The 27,070-nt window shown below is 46.9% G+C and overlaps 1 protein-coding gene and 1 pseudogene across 2 annotated transcripts in view; one reads left to right on the top strand and one right to left on the bottom strand.

The window, feature by feature from the left end:
- Positions 1-8,261: 8,261 nt before the first annotated feature.
- COL6A2 (collagen type VI alpha 2 chain) overlaps positions 8,262-27,070 on the top strand; it is a 37,284-nt gene continuing 18,475 nt past the window's right edge. For both annotated transcript variants that reach the window (XM_027128882.1, XM_027128971.1), the window contains exon 1: positions 8,262-8,361. The gene's annotated coding sequence lies outside the window, so the exon portion shown is untranslated. The remainder of the gene's footprint in view (positions 8,362-27,070) is intronic.
- LOC113632114 (histone-lysine N-methyltransferase KMT5B pseudogene) lies at positions 12,773-13,436 on the bottom strand (annotated as a pseudogene).

Below are 27,070 nucleotides of genomic sequence, written 5' to 3'. Positions count from 1 at the left end.
TATTCACAGGTGATATGATTGTGTACTTAGAAAATTCTACAGAATCTACCCAGAAAAAGCTGCAAGAACCAATAAGTGAATTTGGCGAGGCACAGAACCAATATACAAAGTGAGCGGCAGGGCCTCAGGAATGGTGGAGTGAGGACCTCTGTGAATCTGCTCCTTCTTAAAAGCAACGAAATCACTAGCAAAATCATCTAAATTAACTTTTTCTGAGCTCTGGAGATTAACCAAAGGATTACAACAACCTGAAGATTTTATTCAAGAAAAACGACTGTGCTTTGGTAAGAATAAACTACTGAAACATGCTATGACATTAGTGAACCTCAAAAACATGATGCCAAGTGAAAGAAGCCAGACACAAGAGCCCACATATTATATGATTCCACTTGCATGAAACATCCAGAAAAGGAAATATATAGAGAAGAGTAGACTAGCGGTTTCTTGGGGCTGAGCAATGGAAAGGGGGCTAACCCTAAATGGGCATGGGGGCTCTTACTGGGATGATGAAAAAGTTCTAAAACTGATTTGTGACGATGATTACACCACTCGGCAGACTTACTGAAAATTACTGAACTGCATACCCGAATAGGATGAATTTTGTGTTACGTGAAATATACCTCAATAAATCTGTTTTTTTTTAAGCTATGCATAGCCTTTGCTATTCTCTCAGTTCAACACCTGGAATTCTGGACCTTCAAAGAAATGGAAGCCTTGGTAAATACGCCAGGTTCTCAACTGGGTCACTTAGAAAGTTATGCTCTAAAAGTAATGAAGAACTGGTAATTTACCAGCCTTCACAAAGGCATAAACCGAGATTTGAATTATATCAATCCCTGACTGGAGAAAGGAATCCAGGCCTGAACTAACTGCCCACCAAAATAAAATTAAATCCTATAAAAAGGAAGATAACATTAAGAAGAACCTCTACAGTCTTTCACTGATAATGTCCAGCATTTAATAAAAAATCATCAGGTTAGTCAAGAGACAGGACTATATGACTCTATGGGAAAAAAACCAACAAGAGAAAAAGATTCACAAGTGGACCTGGTTTTGGAGTTATCGTACATGAACTTTAAAATAAATGTGGTTAATATCTCCAGAAAATGGAAGGTAAGATAGAGAACTGAATAAGAGAACTGTAATCTAGAAATGGAAGATTAAATGGAAATTCTAAAAATTAAAAATACAGTAATTAATAGTAAGAACTCAATGGATGGAATTAACAACAGATTAGACACGGCAGAAGAGAGGATAAATTCGTTGGAAAATTGGTCAATAGAAAATGGTCAAGACTGAAGGACAAATTAAAAACAGATAGAAAATACAGAAAAGAACATAAGAGATAAATGGAACGTGATGAAAATGTCTAACATATGTAAAATTTAAGGCCCAGGTGGAGAATAAGGACAGAATGGAGCAGAGGCTATATCTGAGGAGCTAACAGCCAAGAATTTTCTAAAACTGAATAAAGATATATAACTGCAGACTCTAAAAAGAAACCTACATAAGCCAAACAGGGCAAGTACAAAGAGCACCACTCCCAGGTGTATCACAGTGAAACACTGTAAACCAAAGGCTGGGTCTTGAACTTCTCATCCCACCGGTGGTGGTGGGTTTTCCCCTCCGTCACCTCTGGGTACATCTAAACCAAATAGAATTCGTTTACAAAATGCCTCAGAATATTTATGCCTCCTCTTGACCAGCCGTGTGGTACTGAATTGAAAGGGCCCCCAGAATGTCATGCAACTCAGTTTCTGCTGGCACAGGAAGGCCACGCCACCTTCTCAGGTTTTCTTCCCCCGCCTGTCCTCCCTGTGAGCATCTATCTCTTGTCTGTGAGGCTCTCGTGACACAGGATCCATTAGATCAGGTGTATGAAGGAAGCTCTGTGGATGCCACCTTGGGGAGCTGCTATCTTCAGGCTGGCTTCACTTCCCAAGAAATGACCAGACGTGCAGGGGAAGTAAGGACCCTCAGGAGCGTCGCATGGCTGGACGGAGGCCACCACGCACTCACAGTCTCTTTCCATCAAGGGGGCAGCTCTTGCCCAACAGCACGTGTCCCCCAACCTTCCTGCCACCCGGTGTCCTGGCCCCAGGCAGGCCCCTCGCCGGGGTCCCCCTCTGTCCTGGCTCGCACTGGAGATGTGAATGGTGGTCCATGCCAAGTTGTCACAGCGCCCTAGGTTGTCATGAATACAAGCACTCTGCTGCCCAACACCCACTAAGTTTATCCAGACCAGTGAGGCAGCTTTGGCTTAAAACCGTAAAGGGTGTTGCCCTCCCACCAACTTGGAACACACTGTGACACACTGACTCCTGGCATCGCCCGTTACTGGCGGGTTTTGTCATTTCTGAGTCTGGAAAGCGGACAGTGGAGTTACTCTGTCGGCCCCATGGGTGAGGAAAGGAAAATGTGAGTCCACAGTCTTCTTCTAAATGCATTTCTGAGGCTGTGAAAGCCCCGCCCCGCCCCCCAGAATAGTCCCACAAGAGCCACTGAGCACGAGAAAGCCATGAGGGCTTGTCCACAGGGAACCACTTAAGGCCTCCCGCGGCCTAAGAACGTGTGGGCAGAGGAGGAAATGACACGTCTTTTTTAAAAAAATTTATTTATTACTTTTGGCTGCGCTGGGTCTTCGTTGCTGCACACGGGCTTTCTCTAGTTGCGGGAGCCGTGTTGTGGTGTGCGGGCTTCTCGTTGCGGTGGCTTCTCTTGTTGCGGAGCACGGGCTCTAGGCGCGTGGGCTTCAGTAGTTGTGGCTTGTGGGCTCAGGGGTTGTGGCTCACGGGCTCTAGAGCACAGGCTCAGTAGCTGTGGCGCACAGGATTAGTTGCCCCGCGGCATGTGGGATCTTCCCGGACGAGGGCTCGAACCCGTGTCCCCTGCACTGGCAGGTGGACTCTCAACCACGGCGCCACCAGGGAAGTCCCAGAAACGGCACTTCTTAATCCCTCAGGTGGGGCCGGCAGGGCCCACAGCCAAGGGCAGCTCCTTCCCTCACTAAGGGCACACTCACATCTTCAGGAATTGCTGGTCCCCCAGGCCTCAAAGCGCATCTGTGCTGCTCACCCCCGCACTCTTCCCACAGACAGGAGTGACCCTGGCACCTGGCTTCCTCCCGGACACCCCTCAGGGCCATGAGCCCCCGGCCTCGGACCTCAGCCAGGTCCCTCACGGGATGCTGCCCGGATCGGGCAGCGTGGCAGTGCAGACAGCAGCCCGGGGCCGAAGCTGCCAGGGCCGCTGGACTCAGGACACCTGGCTGAGATGGGGCTAACCCGGGTTCCCCTCCGTATCCTTCTGCACCTCAGAATCCTGGGGGAACAGCCGTGCAGGAGCAAGGGGAAGGCTCCTCAGGCCCAAGGGACCATAAAGGCTAAGTGACACCTCCAGAACTCTCTAAATACAGCCACAGCAGGAGGCGCTGGTGGTTTTCAGGGGAACGCGGGGTGTCTGCTTTCACTGCGTCGGACACCTCGCAGACCCCCAGCCGAGATGGGCTGGACGCAGAGGGCAACTCTCAGGGTCTTGGTCCCCACGAACCTCCATGGAGTATCGGGCCCTGCAAAGCCTGCCTCTGAGGCTCAGGATTTACCGGCTCAGCAGCCCCCTCCCCGCGCTGAAGCCGGGCCCTGCCCTGCAGGCACAAAGGCGCAGGAGGCCGGCCTCGCCTCCCAGGCTGAGGTTCTCTTCCCGGGAAGGTTACCTGCGCCCTCTGCAGCCGAGAGTGCCGGGCAGCAGGTACCATGAGCCGTGTGCGTGCAGCGCCCGGCAGGAAGTGGGAAGCCGTCGAGTGACCGATGCTGTCGTGACCGCCTGGATAGGCAGACAGAGCTGCGAGCACGGCGGGTGCTGATGGCCCCCACGGAGGACTGGGTGGGGACGCAGGCTCCCAGCAAGGCCGCAAAGTGCCCAGCCTCCCCCGGAGTCTGGTGTCCCGGGTGATCCCGGTGATCGGGAGTTGGGAAGCGTCTCTACAGGTGAGGGTCATCCACAGACACACGGCCTCGCTCCGGGGCCCAGGGACTGCCCAAAGCCCGCAGGGCGCTTCCCACCAACACCTCTGACGCCAGGGCTCCGAGCACAGGGCCGCCTGCACCCACCCGGCCTGCTGCGCGGACACACCTGCTCCCGGCCCGAGTCACCGGAGACACGGGGCGGGGCGATATTCCTAAGAGTGGAAGGTGCGCCTGCCAGGCCTGTGCTTCTTCCTAGAAAGGGGACGCCAGGCGCAGCAACTCGTCTCTCACTTTGGGGGGACATCCTGGCTCACCCCCGACCCCCGGCCCTGCAACCTGCCTGAGGCGCAGCTCTCTGCATTTCACAGGGCTCCCCTCCCACATCTGGGGCACACGTGTCCTAAGGCCCTCTGCTCACAGCCTCCTGGCTCGTCCTGCCCAGTGCCTGATGTCCTCACTGCGACAGGCCTGTCTCCTGTCCTGGGGGACGTCCAAGGGCCCAGTCTCCTTGACTGTGTTGGGACAGAGGGGAGAGTAGGCGCAGCCCTGAAGCCAAACCATAAATGAGCACTATGACCCCTCCCACTGACCGCAAACTGTTTCTGACCATCTTTTTCTAACTGGGATGGAAAAGGACATCATCACTGATCCACGGCCTTACTAACCTGCGACAAGGGTGTCACGAGGACGTCACACCTGGCGCAGCAGGTGCAGCTGGGCTGCTCCCTGGTTAAGCCTCGGGGGTCTACACTCTCCAGGACCAGCCAGTCTCCACAGCCCTTGTCACCACAGAGACCAACAGCCCACTGCGCCTGCATCCTCCAGGTCGTGACCTCCAGGACAACACGTAGTTTGTGGTTTACCTTCTGGGGCACGAGGGGGCCATGTCCAAGCTTCCCCTTGGGCTTCCCTGCTGGGCGGTCTGTGACCACACTGGCAGGGAGCCCAACGTGCAGTTACTCCAGGGGCCAGCTGCACACCTGGGGACAAGGAAAATGACCACTGAGTGGTCTGACCGACACTTTGGCCAGAATTCTTTTATTACCCGGCCTGGTAAACGCCCCCTCCAACAGGGAGGCCATGGTGACATTGTGGGTCTCCAGGTGTCCAGTGTCCCCTCAGATTCTGTGTCCATCATCCTCAGAACGTCTTGAGAGTTCCCTACCAGAGCGTTCGGGCCACCCACGTAACTGCTGTAGGTCTCTGGGAGCGTCGGGGAGCCTCACAGTAAAAATTGGCCAAGGCGTGGCCCGGTCCTTCCTCATGGCCGCCCGGCCACCTCTGCAGTCAGTGGCTCCGAGGGGAACTTCGTGAAGTCTGGGAACAGAGTCGGGACCCCGCCCCTTCACTGGGCCCTGGCCTCGGCCTCTTCGTTCCTTCTTCCGCCATCTACCAGGACAGCTTCAGCACTTCTATTCTGCTCACTGTGGGCCAGAACTTTCTCCAGGCCTCTGCGAGTCATCCCAGAATTGAGTGTGCCCGGTGACCTGAAGACGTGCCAGGAGCTTAAATCCCAAGTTCCGAGTAAGCGCCTCCAAGGTGAGAATTCCTGCTTTCACAGTCTTCTGTTCTGGCCTCTGGGTCAAGGACCCTCAAGTCCAACCCCAGGGCTCCTGCCCGGCGCCGGCAGGTGGGCCGGCTCTCCCGCAGCTCCTCTGACATACGACCTCCGTCCTTCTGACCCGGACCACTGGACTCTCTCCCAGCCATTGGCCTGGCAGCCAGGAGGTGGGCTGGGGTGGCCTCCGAGGGGGGCATCTGTTGCCTTGCAGCAGGGAGGCCCCTGCAGCAACTCCCAGCACAGTGAAGTGCTGGCTCTACCAGGGAAGAGGGGGGCCCCGCAAGCTCTGAGGGCTCAGGGGTCTGCAGAGCCTCATCTCAGGGCTTCCACCCAGACGTCCCCACCCAGGTTCAGGGTCTCGGGTTTACTCGGCCGGGGCCTGGCCGCCACAGCCCAGCGACGGCCGAGCGGTCACCGCGCCTGGAGCCGGGTGCTCCCATCATTCTCAGCCGCTGCTCAGCCCTCGGTTCTTCCCCAGAAGGAGGTGGGATCTCTTTTTAGGACAAAGAGACCCTGATGCTCACTTTGTGCCCTTAACCGTTGGCTGACTGCCTCAGTCTCCCGTTACCCCCTGCAGGGCCATCGGTGCAACTCAGCACTAGCCAGGTAGACCTCCGACCGCTTCAGACTCCTGAGTCGTCATACCTGCGGGGTGCTCCTTGTAACAGGACATTTTCCCAGGTCACCCCTGGTGGAATCTGGCAACTGGGCCTCCACCTTGCGCCAAGAACTCCCTGCCCCCCACACACCAACCGGGACGGGGTCCCCAGTGCTGGGAGAGGCAGCACCAATGCCCCCTGCACTCCTGTGTCCACTGGGGCCCTCCGAGAAGGAGGCACCAAGGCAGGCGGGATGTGACTAGGAATTTACTGGGGCAATGGCTGCAAAGGATCCAGGAGAGGAGGCTGGGGACGATGGGGGAGCCCTCGGACCAGAGGTGAGACCCCTGGGAGGACACGGGGGGGGGGGGCGCTGGGGAGGGCGAGTGGCCGCCCACAGAGCAGCTCCTAGACCGTCCCGGCCATGGTGACAGGGACACCTGGAGCCAGCTTAGCCCCTTAAAGGATTTGGGTCTTGCAGGAATGGGCCTGCGTTCATAGCCCTGGGAGCAGCCCCCATGTGAAGTGTTGCCCCAGAGAGCACAGGTGGACCCAGCAGGGCAGCGTCATGCAGGGGCCTAGGCGGCAGCACTCCAGGAACAGGGAACCTGGGCTCGTGTTCCTGGCCACCACGCAGCTGCCACACTCAACACACTTGCACACAGACACACACACTGTACATCCACCCACACACTCATACACAGATACACACACTCACACAGCCACACCCCCACCTCAGTGCCCCCTGGCTCTGGCGCCCATCCACACGGGAAAGGCCCCTGGGGAGGAGACAGTGACTGGTGCTGCCAAGGGACGGGTGGGCAGTGAGCGGTGGAGTGGCACTGATGTGCGTCCAGCCTGAGGGCCTCCGGGAGGGGCAGCAGGTGGAAGGCCACATGCTGGAGCCGAGGAGTAACTGGCAAGCCCTTCAGGTGGCAGAGCAGGGCCGTCCTGTCTCGAGGCTGCAGGGGCTGCATGTGCCTCCCCTTCTGCTTCAAGTCACTACTGCTGGGCTCACTGAGGACACAGAGACCCCTGGCCTCGGCCACCAGACTGTCCCAACAGGAGAGGGGAGCCAGCTGCACCAGAATCAGGGCACAGTCGGAAAGAGGTGGCCAGGAAGACCAGCAGGGCTGCACGCAGTGGGGAAGTCCTCCTGGGCACACACAGGTGACCGAGAAGCTCTGGGGTCTCTCTCCTCTTGGGCGGAGGGGCTGAGTCAGAGATGTGCAAAGCTGCTCAGCGGAGGCTGGAGCCACATCTCCTGCTGCCTGGGCCCCCTTCAAGGATGGCGGTGGCACGCCCTATCCCAGAGCCCAGGGACCTCACCCCCAGTCCCGCCTGCACCCTCCCTGAAGGAGGAGCACTGGTCCTGGGGGGCTGCCGCTCCAGGGTGGGTGGGGGAGTGGCGAACCCCACCACAGCCCTGACAAGGACCCTTCTCACCCTTTCCCAGACTCGGCTCAGGTAGGGCCATCACAGTGGCCCCAGGGCCCAGCCCCAAGAGCACCTGTGGGTTCTTGCAAGGAAACCGGGGCCCAGCCAGCACTACTAGGCCCTCGCTCCCCACCCAGAGCGCCTGAGGCTCCCACTGTCCTGGCTGCCCTTGCCCCTCCCCGGCCGGCCTTTCACCCCTGAGGGGCAGGGACCCCACAACTGGACACACGTTGTGATCAGTGGGTCACATTGCTGCGTGTCCCTGCACGAGGAAGAAGACCCCAGCTCGCTGGTCCTGAGCAAGGGGGACGTGGGGAGGGCACGCCGGGCGGGAGGACCCTGCGGCCTCCCAGGGCTGCTCCCTCAAGGGGCGAGTGATTGGGGAGTCCGAGGCGCCCCAGGCCCCGGAGTAGACGCCGCTGGTCGCGGGGAAATGGGCGGGGGCGGGCAGCAGGCAGGGAGGTGGGCAGGCGTCCAGTCGGAGTAGCAGGCCGAGGGCGGGGAGCGTTCCTGTCCTCGAGGGGCCGCTCTCCCGCCCCGTCCCCAGACTCCCGCACCCCTGCCCCCTCCGGTCCCCTCCCGGCCCCTCGGGTCCCCTGTCGGCCCCGCCCCGCCTCCATGCGCGGGGCCGCAGCGCCTCCCGGTGGCCTCTGTGGGCGCGGGGCGGGGCGGGGCGGGGGCAGGGGCGGGGCCTAGCAGCGGCCCCTCCCCCTGCCCACTCGGCGCCGTCTCGCACCGACTGGACCCGGAGCCTCTGCGCTCGGGAAGAGTCCGGCGAGGGCTCCCGACGCGTGGTCAGGTAAGGCCCTGGGCAGCGCGGTCCGTCTCGGCGCCGGGACGCAGCGACTTGGCGTTCGCCGCGGGACGCGCCCGCCGCGGTGCCCCCACTTCCACCGCCGGCCTCGCTCGGCGCCCTCGGGTCCGCGCCTGGGGCGCCTCGCGCGGGGGCCCGTCCGTCTGTTCCCGCCTCTCCTGGGGCCGAGCTGGTCTCCCGGTTCCCGGCGCGGTGCTGAGGCCACGGCGCCTGCCGTCCCTGCCCGGGTCCCCCATCTGCAGCCAGACCCTTGGCCGCTCCTGGGCGGCTTGGTTCTGTCTCGGGCCCGGGGACATCTCCGGAGGTTCAGGAGCCCAGCTCACTCCCATGAGAGGACCCCCCCCAACGGAACTGAGCACAGGGTCTCCAGGGGTGCTGGCCCCCCTCCTCAGCTCGGCTGAGAGGGAGCGGATGTACCTCGTCCCCCTGGAAGGACTGGCCCCTAGAATGAACTCTGAGGGGCCAGCTTCCCGGGCACTCGGACTGCAGGGGAAGAGGGGGTCTCTGCTACCCGGAAGCAGGGGTGAGCAGGGATGGGGAGAGCACAGGCCACACCCCACTCTACCCAGGAGTCATTAGGAGCCCAGCCTGCCCCTATTCCTCTGAGGCTGGAGGGGCGCACCGGCATCCCCCCGACAAAGTCTGCTGGTCGGGCCCCACACCCACCCAGGGCTCCTCACGGGCCCAGCAGAGCCCAGGACAGGGCCCAGCACCCACTGAGGGGGTGGGGAGATCAGCCGCTGAGAGTATCAGCTGATGCTGGTAACAACAACCAAAAACGGCAGGGTGGCGCCCTGGGGTGCCTGCCATCCTGCGTGGGGGCCCCAGAGAATGGTCCCCTGAACCCAGGGAGAAAGCTGATGGCCCCTACCCCCCCAGGTCACCCAACTGTCCCCAAGGGAAAGATCTGCACTTGTAGAGGGACACCCAAAAAGGAGGGTTGAGGGACACAGATTTCCCTGGGTTTTGTTTCCAGTATAGAAGTTCTGGCTTGGAGGCCATCTTGCGTTGGAGTTTATTCCCTGTCTGCCTCACCAGGGCCAGGAGGCTGGACGGCGCTGGGGGCTCCCAGGAGGGAGGAAAGTGGTCTGCCTTCCTTCTGCCATTCCGAGGCAGGAGAGCTGGGTGGGGGAGAGGGCCTGGGCCCCCGGGGCATAGGTAACTGGAGGGGCTGGATGCAAGGGGCGCAGATGTGTCCCCTTGGCAGAACGTGGGTCTCAGTGGGCCACTGGGCCACTCTGGCCCCCGGGAAGCTGCCACCCTGGGCTGATGAAAGTGACCTGGGAGGCCTGTGAAAACCGCGGCAGGTTGGGGGCAGGTTGGGCATGTCCACAGTGGAAACAACAGGGAAGGCAACATCCAGGTGAAAGCCAGGCTCCAGCCGCTGGGTCACCTGGTCGGGTGGAGTGCAGCCCTGCACCGGGCAGGGCACATCCACGCCCAGCGGACTCTGCATCGCCAGCCAGCACAGGCAGCTCTGTTGTGCAGCAGGCCCGCCTGAGGTCCCTCAGGTGTCAGATGAGCTCCCTGGGATGGGCCGGTGCCTGGGAGAGGAGCAGGACCCAGGGGTCTTCCCGGGGCCTCAGCAGAGGGTGTGGGCCAAGCCCAGCCTCCTCTCTGGCGCTGCTTTTCATCTGTAGAACAAGGTGTCTAGGTGCACAGGGTATAGGGAGACCGTGTTTGTGGCCACGAGTGCTTTACAATGCTGGGAAGCCTAGCTCTTGTGATTATTTTAAGAAAAACTCAAATAGTTTGATTCTTTTCCTTTAAACACAGCCCCGTGTTCCAGTGGGTCTCTCCTTCCTGTGGCTCCTTTCAAACATTTGTGCAAAGCCGGGGGACCCTGGTGTGGGGCACACCTGCAAAGAAGCAGGGTTCGTGGGGTGCTGCCCACTGAACAGGACCTGGGGGGCCGGTCCCCGCCCTGAAGCATGTGTTGGGATTGGGCCAAATCAGAAAGCAACACCCTGCAAAGACCAGGTGCAGATCTGCCGCGGAGATCTGAACAGGCCGGCATCCCCACGCCCCGCCAGCGGTTAGCCTCCGGGGGCCCACTTTAGACCCTGTGACGGGCAGACGGAGGGTGGGCATCCCCGCTGTGGGGGACTGCACCTTGGAGAGCAGAGTCTGGGTCAAAAGTTCTGAAAAGTGTCAAGGCTTCCAAACCTGTTGTCAGAGCCACCAGAGGAGTGGAGACGGGCCCTGGTGCTCTGGCTGTGGGCAGTGTCTGGTTTTCTGTCCTGTTTGCCAGTTTCATAGGTGAGGGATGGTGCCTTGGTGCTTTGCCTGCATGTCCTTGGTTTTTGTGCTGCTCGATCACTGGCCATTTGTGCTGCTGTTACTTTCCTCATCTTCCCCATCTTCCTAACGGGCGCTCATTTTTTACTACTTTGTAAGAGATGTTTTCCCCTAATTTTTCAAAATTGTGGTTAAGTACACATAACATAAAATCTACCATCTGAACCATTTTTAAATGTATAGTTCAGTGCTATTAAGTACCTTCATATTGTGATACCATCACCACCGTCCATTTCCAGAACTCTTTTCATCTTGTAAAACTGAAACTCTGTCCCATTAAACACTAACTCCCCAATCCCCCCTCCCCCAGCCCCTGGCAACCGCCATTCTACTTTCTGTCGCTATGATTTCTGAGATATTCAAAGTACCTCATATAAGTGAATCATACAGTAGTCGTCTTTCTGTGTGTGGTTTATTTCACTCAGTATAATGTCCTCAAGTTTCATCCATGTCATAGCATGTGTCAGAATTTCCTTCTTTTCAAGGCTGAATAATATTCCATTGTGTGGATGGACCACATTATGCTTTTCCATTCGTCCGTCAATGGACACCTGGGTTGCTTCCACATTTTAGTTATTCTGAGTAATACTGCTATGAACATTGTTGTGCAAATATCTCTTTGAGACCCAACTTTCAATTCCTTTGAGTCTCTATATCCCCAGAAGTAGAACTGGTAGATCATATGGTAATTCTACTTTTATTCTTTGAGGGGCCACCATACTATTTTCCATACAGCTCTACATTTGCACATTCCCGCCAGCAATTGCAATTTCCCCTTATCTCTCCGACATCTCTTGTTTTCTGATACTGTCCCTCCTGCTGAGTGTAAGGTGATAGCTCAGTGTAATTTTGATTTTCGTTTCCCTAATGATGAGTGACGTTGAGCATTTTTTCATGTGCTTATTGGCCATTGGTATAACTCCTTTAGGGAAATGTCTGTTCAAGCCCTTTGCCCATTTCTGAATCAGGTTGCTGGGGTTTTGGTTGTTGAGTTTCAGTTCTCTATATATTCTGGATATTAATCCCTTATCTGATCCAATTATGTAGGCTGCCCTTTGACTCTCTGGATAGTGTCTCTTTTGTATTGTTCTGCATTTATTATTAAAACCAACAGTCAATGGTAAATGACAGACTGCCTGCCTGTCTTTGTTCACTTTGGACGTTAAAGACTGGAATAGGAACACAGTATCACTTTTCCACAGCAGAGGTTAGCCCTGGCCTCAGACCCCCAGCAGCAGGTAGAGTCAGACTTCATGGAAGTGACAGTCACCATCGTGGGAGACACCCTCCCTTTTCTTTGGGCTCTTCTGTAGTGGAGAGGAGCACCCAGAGTTGGGCTGAAGACATCTGAAGACACAGGGGGAAGAGCCGAAATAATCAGACCTCAGACGGTACTTACGTGCTGAGAGGTACGTATGGACGTTTATAGTGCCAAAGCAGGTGTGCTGTGGGGACCATCAGGTTAAAACTTCTAAACTTTATTCCTGTCAGAGACAAGTCAGACTAAAGAGGCTACTGCTTTAGGGGCAACTAGAGAAAACTGGTGTCACCCAGATGCAAAACAGTAGCGATCACAGTGATTCCAGGACTTCAAAGCTCCACAAACATGATGTGTTTTCTTTTGCTTGTTTAGGCTTTCTTCTCTCTTTTCTCTTTATTCTTCATTCTGTCTTTCTCCAGTTTCCATTAGGCTCTACCTGCACTCGCCACTGGTACCTTCAAGCTCACTTCTTTCTCCTCTTCATCTCTCTTGCTGCTTTGAGGAGTGGCTGTTACAACATGTCATAGTAGAGCAACATTCAGAATGCTCCTCTATCACAGTTCTGATTCTGGAAACTGGTGGTTTGGTGAATTGCGTCAGCTCATTTTGAAAAAGGCAAGCAAGTTGTAAAAAGGGGGTGGGGAGCCTTGAGGCCAGACGCTATGAACTCCCCAAGTCCACCATCCAGCCTAACAGACTGACCAGGTGTGGAACACGTGTGTGCCTGTGTGACGCCACCTCGTCCTTTGTCTTCTCGTGGGACCTGACAGCATCATCACAGAGAAGCTAACACCGTGGAAAGGTTTCTTTCAAACGTATGACGACCTTGCCTTGTTTTTATTCCTGAGTGGTATCTGCATCAGTATTAGAACTGACTGACTGAATTCTTACTGCTGTCACCTAACACATGAAGCCTATTTAAAGGTTTACTGCTTCTCTGAGTCCATATTTTCTATTGATAACAGGAGCAGAGGCAAGCAGTCCCGCTCTGGATTTAAAAGCGCCAGTTGCCGTCTCTCACAAGTGTAACGCTCACAGAACTCATTATTGCCCCCAGAAACCCATCTCCATAATAACAAGAACTTCTTCTCCAGGTTCAGCATCTCTTAGAGCCTTCGCACTTGCTGTGTCTTGGCCAACTGACACAAACCCACACTTGGTCTGCAGTCGTGGTTTGTGAGTGTAGCAGGACCAAGGCGGGCTGAGCACGGCTTTTCCTTCTGGAACACACAGCACTGAAGTCGTTTTCTCTGGGTCCAAGTAGGATGTTCTCCTCAATTGCTGAAAGCTCAGCCACACAACCTACCAGTAATTCTATTTTGTCATTGCGTTTCCACTCTTTTGTTGCAATTATTTTGGCTCTATTTTGTTCTAATGAGTATCTGTTACAAGGCATTATTTCAAATCCACTGTCAGTTGCAAACATTCGCAAGTAAATAAATACGTGTTCCTTGAATAAATTCTCCTGCATCATTTTCTTTTATAAATTTATTTTGTTTATTTATTTATTTATGGCTGCATTGGGTCTTTGTTGCTGCTCGTGGGCTTTCTCTAGTTGCGGTGAGCAGGGGCTACTATTTGTTGCGGTGTGCAGGCTTCTCATTGCGGTGGCTTCTCTTTTCGTGGAGCACGGACTCTAAGCACGCGGGCTTCAGTAGTTGTGGCATGTGGGCTCAGTAGCTGTGGCCCACGGGCTCTAGAGTGTAGGCTCAGTAGTTGTGGCATGTGGGCTTCAGTAGTTGTGGTGTGTGGGCTCAGTAGTTGTGGCTCACGGGCTCTAGAGCGCAGGCTCAGTAGTTGTGGTGCACGGGCTTAGTTGCTCCTCCTGCATCATTTTTGTTGTTGCAAAGTCAGACATTTGACGGCTTTCTCCAAGTGCTCGTCTTTCTTAAAATGTTCGATCACTTCCTTTAGTTCTTCTTGCCTTCCTGTAAGAGACCGAAAGCTAGTATTCATTTTGTGTGTTTGAAAACCGAAATAGGGATCAAGAACCAAACTGATTGCTAGGTCATCATTTTCAGAGTTCCTTGGTGGACATTCCAGAAGATGGTACATATCGACTGTGCCCTTCACATCCTGAATTACAATAACCTCGCCTCTTGTGCTACCCTGGGGTCCCAAAGGCAGCAGCCGGCCTGGGGACTCCTCATCCTGGGTCCCGAAGCCTCGTGTTCTGAGGCTTCGCTGCCTCCTCTGGTGCCAGGCTGCCCTCCCCTCACAGCCCCAGAGCCTCACTGCCCTCCCCAAAGATGCATCTCCGCCCCCAGTGAACCGCTCAGACCCTGCCCGTGACTGGTGGAAGGACACGAAAAGGAGTGCCCTGGACCAGGCTGAATAGTGTCTTTTGATGCACAAATTTTTTAAATTTTCATGAAATCCAGTATGCCTATTTTTTTCTTTAGTTGCTTGTGCTTTTGGTGTCATATTCAAGAAAGCATTGCCAAATCCAGTATTGTGAAGAGTTTTGCCTTCTGTTTTCTTCTAGAAGTTTTATAAATTTAGGTCTTACACTTAAATCATGGATCCGTTTTGAGTTAATTTTTGTGTATGGTGTTAGGTAAGGTCCAACTTCATTCTTTAGAATGTGGATATCCATGTGGATATCCAACAAATGGCACCATTTGTTGAAAAAGTGTCTTTTCCCCCACCAACTGGTCATGACAGCCTTGTTGAAAATTGTTTGATTACATACGTGAGCGTTATTTTTGGACTCTATTCCATTTGTCTAGATGTCCCTGTATCCCAGTGCCATACTGTTTTGATTAGTGTAGCTTTGTAGTAAATTTTGAAATCAGGAAGTTTGTTCCTCACTTTGTTCTTCTCTTTTAGAATTGTTTATGCTATTCAGGGTCTCTTGAGATTCTTTGCGAATTTTAGAGTGGTTTCTTCCATTTCTGCAAAAGTCATTATTGAGATTTTGAGGGAGATTGCATTAAATCTGTGAATCACTTGGGATAGTATTGACATCTTAATATTAATTCTTCCAATCTATAAACACAGTATATCTTTCCATTTATTTATATCTTCTTTAATTTCTCTTATAAATGTTTTATATTTTTTAATGAGTCTTTCACTTCTTTGGTAAAAATAATTCCTAAGTATTTTATGCTTTTGATGCAAATGTAAATGGAATTGTTTTCTTATTTTCCTTTTTGTGTTATTCATTGTTAGTGTATAGAAATGCAACTGATTTTTGTGTGTTGACTTTGTTTCCTGCTACTTAGCTGAATTCATTTATTGTAACAGTTTCTTTTTGTGGACTCTTCAGGATTTTCTACCTATACAATCATATCATCTGTGAACAGAGATAATTTTACTTCTTCCTTTACAGTTTGAATGCCTTTTATTTCTCTTTCTTGCCTAATTGCTCTGGCTGGGACTTCGAATACTGTGTTGAATAGAAATGGTGAAAGTGGGCATCTTTGCTTTGTTCCTGACCTTAGAGGAAAAGCCTATAGTCTCTCACAATTGAGTATGATGTTAGTTGTGGGATTATTATAAATGTCTTTTATTATACTGAGGTAGTTTCCATCTATTCCTAGTTTGTTGAATTCTTTAATCATGAAAGGATATTGAATTTTATCAAAAGATTTTTCTGCATCAGTTGAGATGATCATGTGGGTTTTTCTTTCATTCTGTTAATGTGGTGTGTTACATTAATTGATTTTCATATGTTGAATCATCTTTGCATTCCAGGAATAAATCCCAGTTGGTCATGATGTTTAATCCTTTTTCTATCCTGTTGAATTCTGTTTGCTAATATTTTGTTGATGATTTTTGTATCCATGTTGATAAGGGATATTGGTCTGTAGTTTTCTTTTCTTGTAGTGTCTTTGTCTGGCTTTGGTATCAGGGTAATGCTGACTTCATAGAATGAGTTTGGGGGTATTCCCTCCTCTTCAATTTTTTTGAAAAGTTTGACAAGTATTGATGTTAGTTCAATGCTTCCTAGAATTAATGCTTCCTAGTTTAAATGCTTCCTAGAATTCACCAGTAAAGCCATCAGGTCCAGGGCTTTTCTTTGAAAGGAGATTTTCAATTACTGATTCAAACTCCTTACTAATTACAGGTCTATTCAGAATTTCTATTTCTTCATGGTTTTGTCTTTGTAGGTTTTGTGTTTCTAGGAATTTGTCCATTTCATCTAGGTTATCTAATTTGTTAGCAAACAACTGATTCTAGTACTCTCTTATAATTCTTTTTATTTCTGTAGAATCAGTACTAATTTCCCACTTCCATTTCTGATGTTAGTAATTTGAGTATTCTCTTTTTTTCTTAGTCCGTCTAGCTAAAGATTTGTCAGTGTTGTTGAACTTTTTGAAGAATTGACTTTTGGTTTCATTGATTTTTCTCTATTGTTTTTCTATTATTTCATTTATCTCTGCTCTAGTATTTATTATTTCATTCCTTCCGCTAGCTGTTAATTTGTTCTTTTTCTAGTTCCTTAAGTTGTAAAGGTAAAGTTAGGTTGTTAATTTGAGATCTTTCTTGCTGTTTTATGTAAACATTTGTAGCTGTAAATTTTCTTCTTCATACTGCTTTCACTGTGTTTCATATGTTTGCTGTGTCTTGTTTTCATTTTTATCAGTCTCTGAGTATTTTCTAATTTCCCTTGTGATTCTTCTTTGACCTATTCTATTGGTTGTTTAAGGGTGAGTTGTTTAATTCCCACAATTTTGTGAATTTTTCAGTTTTCCTTCTGTTACTGACTTCTAAAGTCATCCCATTGTGATTAGAGAAGATACATTTTATGTTATTTTCTTTTTAAATTTATTGAGGCTTCCACTGTTGTTACACTTCTCCTCATCATTGCAAGCCTCCCCCTCTCTGGTTGAACTGACTTCCAGGAGATTTAAAGGGCCGGCACCTTTTTTCCCCCATTCATTTTTCTCTTTTTCTCCTTTTGGGAGCCAGACATTGAAGATTATGACATTCAAAAGCAACTGCATATACAGGGGAAATTAGACAGGAACTTCACATGCCTGGGGGAAAGTGCAGGCTCAGGAAGGAAATGAGAAGACCTTACCTTTACTCCTCAGGCTGAACCTTGGCACAGAGACAGCCTACGACAATCAAAAACAAAAAATAAAAATGAAAACAAACAAACAATCAAGAACAGCAAACCCTAGGGAAGGACAAGAATCTGATTTCCAGAGTTACCATTTTAGATTCAAATGTCCAGTTTTTAACAGAAAATCAAAAGGCAAACAAAGGAACAGGAAAGTATGGCCCACTCAAAGGAAAAAATATAAACCAACCAAAATTGTCCCTGAAAAAGACCTGATGGTGGATCTACTAGACAAAGACTTTAACACAACCACCTTAAAGATGCTCAAGGAACTAAAGGAAGATGTGGAGAAAGTCAAGAAAATAATGTATGAACAAAATAGAAATATCAATAAATAGAAAACCTAGGTAGAATGCAAAACGATTTAATAGAGCTGAAGAATACAATGACTTTTAGTTACTTATTAGAGGGATGCAAAGGCCAATTTGAGAAGACAGAAGAAAGTGTTAGTGATGTTGAAGATAAGACAATGGAAATTATGAGTCTGAGGAGCAGAAAGAAAAAAGATTAAAGAAAAGTGAACAGAACCTAAAGGACATGAATACTTGTTTGGGGAGTCCCAGACGGAGATGAGAGAGAAAGGGGCAGTGGAAATATGTGAAGAAACTTCCCAAATTTGATGAATGACATGAATATAAACATCCAAGACAAGTACGATGAACTTAAAGAGACTCACACTGATACACATTATAATCAAACTGTCAAAAGACAAAAACAAAGAGAGAATTTTGAAATCAGCAAGAGAGAAGTGACTCATCGTATCCAAGGGATTCTCAATAGGATTACCAGAAGATTTCTCGTCAGAAACTTTGGAGACCAAAGGCAGGGTGTTGATATATTCAAAATGCTAAATGGAAAAACACCTGTTGCCTGAAAATTCTATGTCCAGCCTAATTGTCCCCCAAAAGTGAAGGCAAACTTAAAACATTCCCAGATAAACAAAAGCTGAAAGAGTCCATTACTGCTAGACCTGCCCTGTAAGAAATGCTCAAGAGGGTCCTGCAGGTGAAATGAAAGGACACTAGACAGTAGCTTGAAGTCATGTGAAAATATGAAGCTCTCAGTAAAGGTAAATACATGAGCAATTATAAAGCTATTATTATTATAACAATAATTACTGTAACAATGGCATGTAACTCGCTTTTTTTCCTACATGATTTGAAAGACTAATACATTTTTTAAATTATTAATCTAATATATACCCAAGAGTGGAATTGCTGGGTCATATGGTAGTTGTACTTTTAGTTTTTTGAGAAACCTCCATATTGTTTTCCACAAAGGATGCACCAACTTATATTCCCATCAGTAGTGCATGAGGGTTCCCTTTTCTTCACATCCTCACCAACATTTGTTATTTGTGTTCTTTTTGACGATAGCCATTCTGACAGGTGTGAGGTGATATCTCATTGTGGTTTTGATTTGCAATTCCCTGATGATTAGCAATGTTGAGCATCTTTTCCTGTGCCTGTTGGCCATTTCCTCTTTGGAAAAATGTCTATTCAGTTCTTCTGCCCATTTTTGTTTTTATGATTGCTTCACAATACCGTGTTAGTTTCTGTTGCACAAAAAAGTGAATCAGCCATATGCATACACGTGTCCCCATATCCCCTCCCTCTTGAGCCTCCCTCCCATCCTCCCTATCCCACCCCTCTGGGTCATCGCAAAGCATGGAGCCCATCTCGCTGTGCTATGCTGCTGCTTCCCACCAGCCAATGATTTTACATTCGGTAATGTGTATATGCTGATGCTACTCTCACTCACCCCAGCTTCACCCTCCCACCCCATGTCCTCAAGTCCATTCTCTATACCTACTTCTTTATTCCTGACCTGCAACTATGTTCATCAGTACCTTTTTTGTTTGTTTGTTTAGATTCCATGTATCTGCATTAGCATACGGTATTTTTCTCTTTCTGACTCACTTCACTCTGTAGACAGACTCTAGGTCCATCCACCTCACTACAAATAACTCAATTTCGTTTCTTTTTATGGCTGAGTAATAGTCCATTGTATATCTGTGCCACATCTTCTTTATCCATTCGTCTGTTGATGGACATTTAGGTTGGTTCCATGTCCTGGCTATTGTAAATAGTGCTGCAATGAGCATTGTGGTGCATGTCTCTTTTTGAATTATGGTTTTCTCAGGGTATATGCCCAGTAGTGGGATTGCTGGGTCATATGGTAGTTCTATTCCTCCTTTTTTAAGGAACCTCCATACTGTTTTCCATAGTGGTTGTATCAATTTACATTCGCACCAACAGTGTAGGAGGGTTCCCTTTTCACCATACCCTTTCCAGCATTTATTGTTTCTAGCTTTTTTGATAATGGCCATTCTGACTGGTGTGAGTTGATACCTCATTGTAGTTTTGATTTGCATTTTTCTAATAATTAGTGATGTTGAGCATCTTTTCATGTGCCTCTTGGCCATCTGTATGTCTTCCTTGGTTAAATCTGCCCACTTTTTAATTGGGTTGTTTGTGTTTTTGGTGTTGAGTTGTATGAGCTGTTTATATGTCTTGGATATTAACACCTTATTGGTCATATCATTTGCAAATATTTCTTCCCATTCAGTAGGTTGTCTTTTCGTTTTGTGGATGGTTTCCTTCGCTGTGCAAAAGCTTTTAAGTTTAATTAGGTTCCAGTTGTTTAATTTTGGTTTTATTTCCTTTGTTTTAGGAGAGAGAGCCAAAAAAATATTGCTGTGATTTATATCAAAGAGTGTTATGCCCATGTTTTCCTCTAGGAGTTTTATGGAATCTGGTCTTACATTTAGGTCTTTAATCCATCTTGAGTTTATTATTGTATGTAGTGTTAGAGAATGTTCTAGTTTCACTCTTTTACATTTAGCTGTCCAGTTTTCCCAGCACCACTTATTGAAGAGACTGTCTTTTCTCCATTGTATATTCTTGCCTCCTTTGTCATAGATTAATTGACCATACATGCATGGGTTTATGCACTGGGCTCTCTGTTCTTTTCCATTGATCTATGTGTCTGTTTTTGTGCCAGTACCATACTGTTTTGATTACTGTAGCTTTGTAGTATAGTCTGAATTCAGGGTGCATGATTTGTCCAGCTCTGTTCTTAAAACTAGCATTATTGTAACTCCACATTTTGTTTTCTACATAATTTAAGGGACCAATGCATTAAAAATAACATTTGCTTGTGTTTTGGGACACAAAATGTGTAAAGATGTAATTTTGTGACATCAATAACTGAAAGGGATAGGGAGGGAGCTTTTAAAGAAGCAGATTTTTTAATGTGTTGTTGAAGTTAAACTGGCATAAATTCAAATTATATTGTTATAACTTTAGAATGTTAAATGTAATCCCATGGTAACCATAAAGAGGGTACCAAAAGAATATGCACAAAAGGAAATGAGGGGGCTTCCCTGGTGGTGCAGTGGTTGAGAGTCCACCTGCCGATGCAGGGGACACGGGTTCATGCCCCGGTCTGGGAAGATCCCACATGCTGCGGAGCGGCTAGGCCCGTGAGCCATGGCCGCTGAGCCTGCGCGTCCGGAGCCTGTGCTCCGCAATGGGAGAGGCCACAACAGTGAGAGGCTCGTGTACCGCAAAAAAAAAAAAAAAGAAATGAGGAAGGGATGTAAATGTTTTACAACAAAAATCAGCTGCACACAAAAGAAAACAGTAATGCAGGAAATGAGGAACAAAAAAGCTATAACTACGTAGGAAACAAATAGCAAAACTACAGAAGTAAGTCTCTCCTTATCAGTAGTTACTTTAACTGTAAATGGATTAAACTGTCCAAGCAAAAGACAGAGACTGGCAGAATGGATATTAAAAAAATGAGATCCAACTATATGCTGTCTACAAAAGATTCATTTTAGAACCAAAGACACAAATAGGTTTGAAGTGAATGGATTGAAAATGTTATTCCATGCAAATAGGAACCAAAAGAGAGCAGACGTAGCTATACTAACACCAGATTAAAATGGACTTTAAATCAAAAAGAGTTACAAGAGGCAAAGAAGGACATTATATATTAATAAAAAGTTTAAAACAACAAAAATATATTACACTTGTAAACATTTACACAATAATAGGCCATCAAAATTTTAAACCTTAAGAATATGAAACCTTGATCATGCATTGGGAATATGGTTGCCTGGCTCTTGGCATGTTTCCCCTCTGCTCACGTTGTTTTGTTTTAACGAAGGTGATATGTGGGAGCCCAGTTATCATGAGTGTGGACTCGGAACCATGCTGCCTGGATTTGGATCTCAGCTATTATCTGAGCACCGAGGACAAGTTACCTGTCTCAGTCTCAGTTTCCTCATCTATGAAATGGGGATTATAATAGCACCAGTGTGCTATCCACAAGGGCTCTTGTGAGGGTTAAAAGAAAAGATGTAGTATAGTGTCTGGTGCAGAGTAATCATAAGACATTTCACTGTCATTTCATCTTTTCTATTTCCTTCAAAGGCTTTTTGGTCCATGTTTTACACTCAGTTACTTACTTCTCCTGGACTTTATTTGGGTGTACTGTGTGAGGTGGGATTACTTTATTTCTAATCACATCGTGACCCCTTTTCCCAGCCTTCTCTCAGTGCTCTGAAAAGCAGCCGTCTCATTTCCTCAGTTCTCATGTGGTGTTATGCCACTGCTGTGTGGTCTGTTGGCCATTCCAGCACCAAAACCACTAATGCTTTATTACTGTAATTGTATTCCATTATTGCACTTGATAACACAAGTTTCATCACCCTTCATTTTTTATTTTTCTCAGCTACTCTTTTTCTTCCAGGTAAATCTTAGATTCATTTTGTCAACACATAATGGCAAAAAAAGCAAAAAGTTTTATTGGAAATTTTAATCAAAATTACATTCAATTATAGATTCAGTTAGAAATAACTGATATTCTTAAATGTTGTGTCTCTCATCCAAAAACAAGGTTTGTCTCTCCACTGTGTTCCTTAGAAACTTTTTCATAAGTCCTGCACATCCGTAGATTCTTATTAAGTTTATTCCTTGGATTTAAGTTGTTTTTCTTGCTAGTGTAAATAGTTATTTTTCCATTACGTTTTCTAATTGGTTGTTGCTGATAGAAGAAAATCTGTAGATTTTTGTTTTTTTTTTTTCTTATAATTGCCTCATTGAATACCCCTTTCTCTCTCCCCTAAACTTTGTTCAATTGATTTTATTGGATTTTCTAGGTAGACAGTCCCATCTTTAATAAGGACAGTTCCTATCTCTTCCTTTCCAAGACTTACATTTTGTTTCTGTTTACTGTCTTATTGCATTGGCTTCGAATACAACAGTGAATAATATAATGAGATCAACACTCTTTGTCTTTTTTATTTTTTGTACTCTAATGGTCATTCTTCAAGTGCGGGAGTTTTTAATCCAGAGTCAGTTCCATAGATGGACCCCCTGAATTAATGAGGACTTTGGTTTCTGTATATGAGTAATCTGTGCATATGTGTCAGGTGAAACTGTCCAGATTCTTAAAGGAGTCTGTGACCCACAAAGATAAGGACACCTATTTAGGTTTTGTGTAAAATTTGATAGTGGCTGTTGATTTGAAATTTATATCCTTTATAATGTTAATCCAGCTCCTAAGTCTCTTATGAGGTTCTGACTTGTTTGTTTGTTTAACCACAAATGGATGTTCTGGGGCTCTTTTAGAGCAATTACACACATACCTCGTTTTAATGCACTTCACTTTATTGCACCTTGCAGATGTTTTGGTTTTTACAAATTGAAGGTTTGTGGCAACCCTGCATTGAGCAAGTTTATCAGCGCCATTTTTCCAACCACGTTTGCTCACTTTATGTCTGTCACATTTGGATAATTCTTGCAATATTTCAGACTTTTTCATTATTACCTTGTTATGGTGATCTATGATCAGCAGTCTTTGATGTTACTACTACAACTCACTAAAGCCTCAGATAATGGCTAGCATTTTTTCTAGCAATAAGGTATTTTTAATTAAGTTATGTACATTGTTTTTTAAGACATAACACTATTGCACACAATAGACTACAGTATAGTGTAAACATAACTTTTACATGCACTGGAAAACCAAAACAATTCCTTCAGCTTCCTTTATTGCAATGTTTGCTCTATCATGGTGGTCTGGAACCAAATCCACAGTGTCTCTGAGGTGCGCCTATACATGATTTCCTTTTTATATGAATGTGGCTTACATTAATATGTTCCCTAATGTTGCATCATTGTATTTTTAACCAACTTCATCTTAGTACTGGTTTAGTTGTCCTTAACACGCTACTATATTTTATTTTCTAATATCAGTTAGGATTTTTCCAACTGTATTCAAAAGTGATACCTATCTATAGAGTTCCTTTTAGGGATATCTTTTATCAAGTTTTGGTCTTAGGTTTTGCCAAGTTAACAAATGAATTGAAAAGCTTATCTTTTTATGTTCTGAAATAAGTTAAATAGAGTAGTGTTTGTTCTTGAAAATGCAAAAGAACTCACCCAAAAGCTGTTTGGGCCAGAGTCTCTGGAAACGTGTTTCCTTCCAGTGTTTCCATTCCTTCCAAGTCAGAGTCCAGCCAGTTCCTCACCTCCTCTCTAGAGGTGAGACCACTTTCCCAGAAAACGGTCTTTCACGTTTACTAGCTCAAAGCTGCACTTGGTATGCTCTTAAAAACAAACAACAATAAAAACTCTACTCATCTATTATTATTTTACTCCTTAAATTTGTATATTTCTATATTTGTGTTTACATCATTTTTATTCTTGCTTAGACTTGCTAAATTTTTTTCTATTTTATTGGCCTTTTTGAAGAACCAGCTCTTAGATGTATTTATTATTCTACTGTAGGTTTTTTTTCAACCAATTGTTTTTGGGTTTTTTTACCACTTTCTCTCTCTTGCTTTCCTGAGATTTATCTCTTTAAGTATTTTTTGTCCCTATTCTTTAACCACATGCCTAATTTGTTACACTAATTTCTTATTTTATAACATAAAGCATCTGAGGCTAGGTATTTTCCCCCGATTATAGCTTTGGCCTTCTCATATTTGTTTTTAAGTGTACATCGTCATTGTCACTAATTCCTATGTAGTTTTTGTGAGAGTTTTTCAATTTCAAGTGCTTTGTTTTGGGGTTTTTTCCCCTATGTCTTATTAGTGACAAATTTTGCATTGTAGCTCAAAGAATTTTATCTGTAAAATTTCCATTTTTTTAATAAATTAAAGCTTTCTTTGTGGCTTACTCTAGGATTGAATTCTGTAAAATTTTTAAAAGAGTGTGTGTTCCCTACTTGTAGGTTTTGAAAACATAGGTATATATGTAATATGTGGGTGTGTTTTATGCACATTATCCAAATCCTTTATGTTTAGAAAATACATAATCCTTGCTTGTTACTATCAAAGTTTTATAAAACATAACATTCAGATCCTCTGTTTTTTTTAATATGATCTGTCAATAACGTAAAAAGATGAGTTAAAGTCTACTTGGTTGCAGTCTGTCAGTTTTTTCTTTGATTTTTCACCGATTGTGCTTTAAGTAATATTGTGTTATGAAATTAGGTACATAAAGATTTATAACTGGACTGCAGCAGCTTTTATCTTTTCCTGGGCCCCATCCCTCATCCTCTGTCTTCAATTCTAGTGTCTCAACAACACTGCCCCGTCTTTCTCTCCGTTTGCATCCATCCCTCCCCACTCCATTTTCTTTACACCATCTGTGACTTTCTACATAAAGTGTGACTCATAAACCTCATTGCAATGGGTTTCATTTTTTGACCCAATTTAGGAAAGTTTGTCTTTACAGGAGAATTTAAGCCATACACCTTTATTGTCACAACTGATCTATGTGAAATTTCTGGCTTTTAATTTTATGCTTCAGTTCTTTTCCCTTCATTTTCTATATTTTACTGTACATCTCAAGTTTCTTTGCTTTTCATTTATCTTTATTCATTTCTCGATTGTTTGCAGAAATTCCTTGCAGAATATTTTTAGGAATGGTGTGTGGGTGGCATAGATGTGAACCCATTTACATCTGAGATGTTCATCCTTTTTTTATTTTTAATGGAAGTATAGTTGATTTATGATGTGCTAATTTCTGCTGTATGGCAAAGTGACTCAGTTATACACATATATACATTCTTTTTTATGTTCTCTTCCATTATGGTTTATCCCAGGATATTGAATATAGTTCCCTGTGTTATACAGTAGGACCTTGTTGTTTATCCACTCTATACATAATAGTTTGCATCTACTAACCCCAAACTTCCAATCTATCCCTCCCCCACCCCCCATCCCCCTTGGCAACCACTAGTCTGTTCTCTATGTCTGCGAGTCTGTTTCTGTTTCGTAATAAGTTCATTTTTGTCATATTTTAAGATTCGGTATGTAAGTGATATCATATGGTATTTGTCTTTCTCTGTCTGACTTAACTTCACTTGGTGTGATAATCTCTAGTTGCATCCATGTTGCTTCAAATGGCATTATTTTGTGGGTTTTTATGGCTAATATTCCACTGTATAAATATACCACATCTTCCTTATCCATTCATCTGTCAGTGGACATTCAGGTTGCTTCCATGTCTTGGCTATTGTGAATAGTGCTGCTGTGAACATAGGGGTGCATGTATCTTTTTGAATTAGAGTTTTGTCTGGATATATGCCCAGGAGTGGGATTGCTGGACCATATGGTAGCTCTCTTTTTAGTGTTCTGAGATGTTTATCCTTATACGTGAAAGATAAGTTGGCTGGGGAGACATCCTTGGGTCATTTTATTTTCCTGTCAAAATTCTGAATTATCGTCTCATCTTCTGTTGACAACGTTGTGGAGAAAAAGTTTTATGCCTCTATTAGTGGTTTATTGCTGTGTAATAAAGTACCCCAAACTTAGTGATTTAAAACAATAAACGTTTACTATCTTTGTAATGTATTGTATTCAGGCCAGGAGTTCAGGAGAGGCTTCGCTGGGTGGTTCTCGCTCAGGGTCCCTCACGAGGTGCAGTCAGGATGTGGGCCACAGCCTCGGTCATCTGAGTCTTGGCTGGGGTGGAGGGTCTGCCTCCACGATGGCTCACTCACCACTGTCGGCTGTGGGCTTCATCACCTCCCCCACGAGCTTCTGCAAAGGCTGCTTGAGCACCTTCACGCCACAGCAGCCGGCTTCCCCCAGAGCGAGCAAGTGGAGAGGGGCCCAGGCAGACGGCACCTGCCTCTTACGACCCAGTCGTGCAAGTCACACAGCATCACTTCCACGTTATTCTGTTGGTCATACTGGCCAGAGACCATTCAGGGGGTGAGAGGACTCTGGATGGGCAAGAGTAACTGGGGGCCACCTTGGAGGCTGCCTGCCACAGGCCAAAGTGATTTTTCCCTTTGGGTGTTTTCTGTATTTTGTTGTTGCTATTGTGTTTTTCCCCTGGGTAGATATTTTTAGAATTTTTCATTACATTTGAGAGTACGATTTTCCACCAGTACACTTTATTATGTGGGCTTCTTTTAATATATTATGTGTGTTTTGTGTGTGGTGTATGATGTGTGAGTGTGTGTGATGTGTGTGTGTGACGTGTGTGTGGTGTGCTGTGTGTGTGCTCTGTGTGTGTGGTGTGTGATGCATGTGTGGTGTGTGATGTGTGTGGCGTGTGACGTGTGTGTGGTGTGCTGTGTGTGATGTCTGTGTGTGTGGTGATGTCTGTGTGTGTGATGTCTGTGTGTGACATGTGTGGTGTGCTGTGTGTGTGATGTCTGTGTGTATGGTGATGTCTGTGTGTGGTGTGTGCTGTGTGTGCTATGTGATGTCGGTGTGTGGCATGGGATGTGTGTGTGGTGCAGTGTGTGTGTGTGGTGCAGTGTGTGTGTGTGGTGTGGTGTATGTGATGTGTGTGTGTGATGTGTGTGTGTGGTGTGTGATGTGTGTGGCGTGTGATGTGTGTGTGGTGTGCTGTGTGTGATGTCTGTGTGTGTGGTGATGTCTGTGTGTGTGCTGTGTGTGTGTGTGTGTGTGTGTATGGTGATGTCTGTGTGTGGTGTGTGCTGTGTGATGTGTGTGTGGCATGTGATGTGTGTGTGGTACACTGTGTGTGTGTGGTGTGCTGTGTGTGTGATGTCTGTGTGTGACATGTGTGGTG

This window comes from Aethalodelphis obliquidens, unplaced genomic scaffold (genome assembly GCF_003676395.1).
Source record: "Aethalodelphis obliquidens isolate GAN/ISIS:26980383/991018 unplaced genomic scaffold, ASM367639v1 scaffold1, whole genome shotgun sequence".
NCBI lineage: Eukaryota > Metazoa > Chordata > Mammalia > Artiodactyla > Delphinidae > Aethalodelphis > Aethalodelphis obliquidens.
This window is presented reverse-complemented; position numbering and strand designations above follow the sequence as displayed.